Source organism: Oncorhynchus masou, chromosome 25 (assembly GCF_036934945.1).
Source record: "Oncorhynchus masou masou isolate Uvic2021 chromosome 25, UVic_Omas_1.1, whole genome shotgun sequence".
Lineage (NCBI taxonomy): Eukaryota > Metazoa > Chordata > Actinopteri > Salmoniformes > Salmonidae > Oncorhynchus > Oncorhynchus masou.
The window spans coordinates 11,859,499-11,867,797 of NC_088236.1; the positions used below are offsets into that span (position 1 = coordinate 11,859,499).

Below are 8,299 nucleotides of genomic sequence, written 5' to 3' on the forward strand. Positions count from 1 at the left end.
AAATGTTAGAACGTTAGAACAATTAAGTAAGCCTACTGAATAAAATGTTAGAACATTACAACAATTAAGTAAGCCTACTGAATAAAATGTTAGAACGTTAGAACAATTAAGTAAGCCTACTGAATAAAATGTTAGAACGTTAGAACAATTAAGTAAGCCTACTGAATAAAATGTTAGAACGTTAGAACAATTAAGTAAGCCTACTGAATAAAATGTTAGAACGTTAGAACAATTAAGTAAGCCTACTGAGTAGAATGTTAGAATGTTAGAACAATTAAGTAAGCCTACTGAATAAAATGTTAGAACGTTAGAACAATTGTGAACATGAGAACAATTATGTAGGCCTACTGAATAAAATGTTAGAACGTTAGAACAATTATGAACATTAGAACAATTATGTAGGCCTACTGAATAAAATGTTAGAACGTTAGAACAATTATGAACATTAGAACAATTATGTAGGCCTACTGAGTAGAATGTTAGAACGTTAGAACAATTATATAGGCCTACTGAATAAAATGTTAGAACGTTAGAACAATTATGTAGGCCTACTGTGTAGAATGTTAGAATGTTAGAACAATTTTATGTAGGCCTACTGAGTAGAATGTTAGAATGTTAGAACAATTATGTAGGCCTACTGAATAGAATGTTAGAACGTTAGAACAAATATGTAGACCTACTGTGTAGAATGTTAGAACAATTATGTAGGCCTACTGTGTAGAATGTTAGAACATTAGAATAATTATGTAGGCCTATAAAGTAGTATGTTAGAACGTTAGAACAATTATCTAGGCCTATAAAGTAGTATGTTAGAACGTTAGAACTATTATGTAGGCCTATAAAGTAGAACGTTAGAACTATTATGTAGGCCTATAAAGTAGAACGTTAGAACTATTATGTAGGCCTATAAAGTAGAACGTTAGAACTATTATGTAGGCCTATAAAGTAGAACGTTAGAACTATTATGTAGGCCTATAAAGTAGAACGTTAGAACTATTATGTAGGCCTATAAAGTAGAATGTTAGAACGTTAGAATAAAGTAAACTATTCAGAAAGTACTCAAAAAGAAAACTAATTTGATTTAGAAACAGACTTTTAATGTGTCTAAAGAGAAGGTAGTCTAATACACCAGGGTGAAAATACTTGCCTCTGGTTATTTTTATTGGGAATTTTTAACGGTCGGGTTTGTTATTAGTGCCAAGCGTAGGCAGAAGTCCTTTCTCTATATCTGTCGTAGCCTGGACTGGAAATGAGACCAACAGGAAAGGGGAGGATTGCTAATTACATCAGCTCTATGACAAACCAGAGACTAGCATCACAGCCTCTGAGAGCCAATCACATTTCACCACGACTGTAGAAATACATAGCGAGCGGTACTCGTTTTTATATTTGAGATCTGACGGGGATAGAAAGACATAGAGAGAAACCTTAGGTTTCTTTGAAAAAAAAACTTCCCAAAGAAACCTTAGGTTTTCTTTGAAAAAAAAAAAAACGTCCCTAATATTTCTAAGCGATATAGGTCCATAAGGGTAAACAAGATGGTCGTGGTGACAGCGGGACATAAAGTCATCTTGATATCTGGGAAACAGCATAGCTCTCCCAGCGCAACACCATGCTACAGACGGTCCATTTCGGTCGTTTTGCCTTCATCTGCTTCGAACCAAGCCAATTCTTCGGATTCCGACTCAAATTCGACAACTGGGCCACCCCTGCGAAAAAGACAGAGACTCACTCATTTGAGTCCTGAAGAAAAGCAGCTTCGCAGGTTAGTTTCATGAAGGGGCTGTTTAGTGTGACATTGTTCATGACTAGACCTATGTTAATGATTATCTAGCAATCAAATGCGATAATATCTTGTGACCCAAAAGGGAGCAATGGTGAATTGATTGTCCAACGGAAGCCGGCTACTCCCTTCTCCCTACATCTGGAAAGAGTCCATGAACTTCTGTCTTTCTAATAACTAGGCTAAGAATAAAACATGCACGTTCTACATGTAGAATATAAGGTAGATTCGTAGTCCGGCCGAGTTGTGTCTTTGGCCCATCAACAGGTATTGCTTATCAACGGATTTGAGGAGTCTACAGTCAGTCAGCTGATCCGACCAGGTTTTCATATTTGAAGCAGCGCTGTACTCGATCTGTTCTGCCTGCGTGGCAGGAATATGGCGGCTGATGGTGCAATAACTAACAAGCCATTCCTGTTCAACTTGTTCTGTCAGCAATTTCTAAAAGAAAAAATGCTTCAAATGTCTGTCTTTTTCAGGAAACTCAAGAACAGAGTTGCAGCCCAGACAGCCAGAGACAGAAAAAAAGCTAAAATGGGGGACCTGGAAGACCAAGTTCTAGCGTTGGAGTTGGAGGTAAATGTATATCCACCATGTAAACGTGTCATGGTGTAAAAGGCTGCGAGGCTGAAGGTGTTCACACTTTTTTTTCTTTTTTTTTTCTTCTCTAGAACAAGAAACTTCATGTTGAGAACAGGCTTTTACAGCAAAAGACATGTGGCTTGGTGAATGAGAATGAGGAACTGAGACAGAGGCTGGGGTTGGATGCCCTGGAAGCCAAAGAGGTAAGAGGATTTGTGGAGTTGCTACTTATGCAGAGGATGGAAGGTGGGGGGGTGAACTAAGTTGCCACCTGGTTGGCTGTCAGATCTTTTATAGCCTTGCGTCAGTAATATTACCTCTACTAATCTGCACATTTACTTGGTCCCGGTATCCACTTTAGTTTATTTAGTAGATATTTCAACTGTATTTTCTTACCTGCATTGTTGTTTAAGGGTTTGTCAGTAATCATTTCACAGTAAGTCTACTACACCGGTTGTATTTGGAGCATGTGACAAATAACATTTTAAAAATGGACTGTTATAACACCTCTCTCCTCAGGTTCAGGTGTTGGAGTCCAGTGGGATTGATGCAGGTTTGGGGATCGGGTCTTCTGAGTCTGCAGTACTCAGGCTATGTGTGCCTCCGCAGCAGGTGCAGGCCCAGCAATGCCCAAATCTGAAGATTTCCCAATGGATACAGACAGTCCTGACTCTACAGACTCTGAGGTGAGACCATTTGTCTTACGGCTAACGTAACCCGACATTTTGTAGTGTGACGTGGGCTTTGTCAATTGGAGAAGAAACCATGTACCAGCACTTTTTTTTAGAATGAATAGTCATTGATTGGATTTTCCAGTAGTGTTTTTCTTCTTGTCCCAGTCCTGTTTATTGGTGGCCATTTCCAGATCCACCCATAGACTCAACTATGGTCTACCTCTGTTCAGAGTTGTAATTCTCTCCTTCTCACCCTTCTCCAGTCTGATCTCTTGCTGGGCATTCTGGACATCCTTGACCCAGAGCTGTTCCTCAAGGAGTGTAGTGAGCAGGAGATCCAGGCGCAGGAGATGCTGCTGGTCAGAGGGGGGGCAGGAGTACCTTCCCCCTCACCTGCAGCTCTGGGGGCCACACCAGTTAAGCTGGAGGCCCTTAATGAACTGATCCACTTTGACCACATCTACACCAAGCCTGTGGAGGGGGTGGCGCTTCCCCCTGGGCAGCAGGAAGTGCATTACGAGGAGAGTGTAACAAATATGGAGGAGGTCTTCTCTTTGGCTGAGGAGGTCTGCGAGGTGGTGTGTGTCAAAGACGAGCCGGAGGAAGTGGTCATCATCCCTGAGAGTCACGGGGTGTTGGATGACTTCCTGTCCGCGGTCTCGCCGACCTCTGACCTGGCCCTGGCTGGCCTGGAGAAGACAGGTACCTACCTGACTGAGACCTACAGCGACTCCGGATATGAGCGGTCCCCTTCCCCCTTCAGCGACATGTCCTCCCCCCTCTGCTCTGAGGGATCCTGGGATGATGTGTTCGCCAATGAACTGTTCCCTCAGCTGATCAGTGTCTGACGTGAGCCCTATTGGCCCAATTAATCAATGATCCAACCTATAGATCTCCCTTATATTTTCATGTAGTGTTAAGTGACTACAGTAGATCATGCTTTATATTGATGTATAGATGGCAAAGTGATAGCCTTTTTCCAGATCTGTTTGTGCTGTTGAGCCAATGGCTATATTTTGTCTTTACAGTACAAACTAATCTGCGACCAGGCTAATACTAGTTTACCTCGTGTTTTTAAAACAAAGTTAAGCACGTAATCTCCTCTATTACAGCAGGTCTGTACAATGGGTGATCCTGCATTGACTTGTGGGAGATGTAGTTCTTGACATCTTAATTTGGTATCACTACTTGATTGCTAGTGGTTTTGTAAGATTGCTTAATAATCTATCCACACATTGTTGGGTTCCCTGGGAAATGAATGCATTTAGTATTTGTGTACATTGTATTAGCTGGGGGATGGGGACTGATCGCTCTAAAGACACTTATTTATTTGTGTATTCTGCTCTGGCGTCTTCTGTATGTTATTGGTTTTAGCATGTAGGAATGTTTTCCTCTGTATAATTTTGTTACACTCTCCTTGTTGCGCTAAATTACTGCATTAAAAAAAACTTTGCATTGCATCTCGTTTGTCACTCATGAGGTCTGTCGTACAGAGAAGGTTGGGGACTGAAACTACCATTGACTGGAGCTGCACAATCTAATAGGCAAGCTTGGGTGTCTTGACTATTTTTGCCATGGTATTTCCACTACATTCTACAGCGTGCTTATTAAGTTGTCTTTAAATGGCTATTGCGTTCTCCAAGAAGCCGAACATTCAGCATGTCCTTTCACTCGATCTGCGGGGACCTGCCCTGGGTTCAGATTTTGGATTTTGTTCTATAGCACAACACAGCTGATTCAAAAAAATAAAGCTCATTTGACTTGAGGGGGAGACCCTCCTGTAAACACTATAGAAAATGCGAAGCTAGAAATGGTTCAGTCTGTCACTGGATCACAACATTTAATCTCCAGTAGTATACAGGACTCCAGGCCTGTTTCTTTCTACACTGGTAAATAATCATTCCTATGTGTGGTCAGAGGATTGTTTTTGAAATAACCAAAGTAATTACACAACTGACAGAGACGTGTTCTAATACTTCATACCGTAGTTATTCTATATCAACAAGTTGAACACGATTGTCAAATCTTCATAAAAAGTAACTTGGTAAAACTCCAGTCTACTCAAGTGACTCTGCCACCTGCCCCCGGTATCTCCTAGAGGTGACTCTGCCACCTGCCCCCGGTATCTCCTAGGGTTAGGAAAGGCGGGATTAGAGCTTCAGTTCAGATGCGAATGATGGCACATCACTGATCAGTAGGGTCAAGTAGTTGAGGTTTATGGGAAACCATGTGCGGCACAATCAAATGTTTGCATTCTCACACGTTTAAATGACACTGGTCTCCTATTACGTAACTAATGGAACAGGGACGTTCCTGAGCATTTATCTGGGGATTCTCATTAGGGTCAGTCAGGCTTTGTTAACTTTCAGGTGGGGATGTCTTCTAACAGGGTCAATCTGGCTTTGTATTTCAGGTGCAGAGAATAATAGGACAGTCAGGGTGGCAGCCTTTCACCTCCAGACATTTAATCATTTAAACCACACTGGTATTTCAGCTCTTTCTTTCTCTTTCTCTGTGTCGGAAGTTTACATACACCTTGGCCAAATACATTTAAACTCTCTTTTTCACAATTCCTGACATTTAATCCTAGTAAAAATTCCTTGTTTAAGGTAAGTTAGGATCACTTTATTTTAAGAATGTGAAATGTCAGAATAATAGTAGATAGAATTACTTTATTTCAGCTTTTATTTCTTAAATCACATTCCCAGTGGGTCAGAAGTTTACATACACTCAATTAGTATTTGGTAGCATTGCCTTTAAATTGTTTAACTTGGGTCAAATGTTTTAGGTAGCCTTCCACAAGATTCCCACAATAAGTTGGGTGCATTTTGGCCCATTCTTCCAGACAGTGCTGGTGTAACTGAGTCAGGTTTGTAGGCCTCCTTGCTCGCGCATGCTTTTTCAGCTGCCCACAAATTTTCTATGGGATTGAGGTCAGGGCTTTGTGCTGGCCACTCCAATACCTTGACCGTGTTGTCCTTAATTAAGTCATTCTGCCACAACTTTGGAAGTATGCTTGGCGTCATTGTCCATTTGGAAGACCCATTTGCGTCTTGAGATGTTGCTTCAATATATCCACATAATTTTCGTTCTTCATGATGCTATCTATTTTGTGAAGTGCACCAGTCCCTCCTGCAGCAAAGCACCCCCACAACATGAAGCCCCGTGCTTTACGGTTGGGATGGTGTTCTTCAGCTTGCAAGCATCACCCTTTTTCCTCCAAACATAACGGTGGTCATTATGGCCAAACAGTTCTATTTTTGTTTCATCAGACCAGAGGATATTTCTTTGGAGCAGTGGCTTCTTCCTTGCTGAGCGGCCTTTCAGGTTATGTCAATATTGGACTTGTTTTACTGTGGATATAGATACGTTTGTACCTGTTTCCTCCAGCATCTTCACAAGGTACTTTGCTGTTGTTCTGGGATTGATTTGCACTTTTCGTACCAAAGTACGTTAATTTCTAGGAGACAGAATGCGTCTCCTTCCTGAACGATATGACGGCTGCATGGTCCCATGGTGTTTATACTTGCGTACTATTGTTTGTACAGATGAACGTGGTACCTTCAGGCATTTGGAAATTTCACCCAAGGATGAACCAGACTTGTGGATGTCTACAATTTCTTTTCTCAGGTCTTGGCTGATTTCTTTTGATTTTCCCATGATGTCAAGCTAAGAGTGACTGAGTTTGAAGGTAGGCCTTGAAATACATCCACAGGTACACCTCCAATTGACTCAAATGATGTCAATTAGCCCCTCAGAAGCTTCTAAAGCCGTTACATAATTTTCTGGAATTTTCCAAGCTTTTTAAAGGCACAGTCAACTTAGTGTATGTAAACGTCTGACCCACTGAAATTGTGATAGTGAATTATAAGTTAAATAATCTGTCTGTAAACAATTGTTGGAAAAATGACTTGTGTCATGCACAAAGTACATGTCCTAACCGACTTGCCAAAACTATAGTTTGTTGACAAATTTGTGGAGTGGTTGAAAAACTAGTTTTAATGACTCCGACCTAAGTGTATGTAAACTTCCAACTTCAACTGTATCTATATTAGGAAGGGGAAGCAACAATGTAGGAGGGTGAATTGGCCCCTGGTCTTGCTGTGGCACCTGGTCTTAGTGTGACTCGGGTCTTGGTATGGTCCCTGGTCTTGGTGTGGTCCTTGGTCTAGGTCTTGGTGTGGTCCCTGGTCTAGGTCTTGGTGTGGCCCCTGGTCTTGGTGTGGCCCCTGGTCTTGGTGTGGCCCCTGGTCTTGGTGTGACTTGGGTCTTGATGTGGTACCTGGTCTAGGTCTTGGTATGGTCCCTGGTCTTGGTGTGGTCCCTGGTCTAGGTCTTGGTGTGGTCCCTGGTCTAGGTCTTGTTGTGGTCCCTGGTCTAGGTATTGGTGTGGTCCCTGGTCTAGGTCTTGGTGGGTTCACTGGTCTAGGTCTTGGCGTGGTCCCTGGTCTTGGTCTTGGTGTGACCCCAAAGTGAATGTGAGCTTCCTCTGAAGAGTGTGTTTAGCAGCAGAGACAGAGCACATTTCCCCTCTCCTACTCTCAACCACAACAGAGAGTACACCGACCTCACAGCTGTGAAAAAAAAGAAGAAAAAAAAGACTTCCGGTGCCGACAGAGATGGCCGCCTCGCTTCGCGTTCCTAGGAAACTATGCAGTTTTTTGTTTTTTTTTACGTTTTATTTCTTACATTAGTACCCCAGGTCATCTTAGGTTTCATCACATACAGTCGAGAAGAACTACTGAATATAAGATCAGCGTCAACTCACCATCAGTACGACCAAGAATATGACTTTCGCGAAGCGGATCCTGTGTTCCGCCTTCCAACCAGGACCAGCCGGCGACCCAAAAAAAACGACAAGTTCCTCGGCATACACATCACAGACAAACTGAATTGGTCCACTTACACAGACAGGATTGTGAAGAAGGCGCAGCAGCGCCTCTTCAACCTCAGGAGGCTGAAAAAATTTGGCTTGTCACCAAAAGCACTCACAAACTTCTACAGATGCACAATCGAGAGCATCCTGGCGGGCTGTATCACCGCCTGGTACGGCAACTGCTCCGCCCACAACCGTAAGGCTCTCCAGAGGGTAGTGAGGTCTGCACAACATATCACCGGGGGCAAACTACCTGCCCTTCAGGACACCTACACCACCCGATGTTACAGGAAGGCCACAAAGATCATCAAGGACAACACCCACCCGAGCCACTGCCTGTTCACCCCGCTATCATCCAGAAGGCGAGGTCAGTACAGGTGCATC

The 8,299-nt window shown here is 42.6% G+C and overlaps 1 pseudogene; it reads left to right on the forward strand.

Moving 5' to 3' along the window:
* Window positions 1-1,362: 1,362 nt before the first annotated feature.
* Window positions 1,363-4,499, forward strand: LOC135513785 (uncharacterized; annotated as a pseudogene).
* Window positions 4,500-8,299: the final 3,800 nt, after the last annotated feature.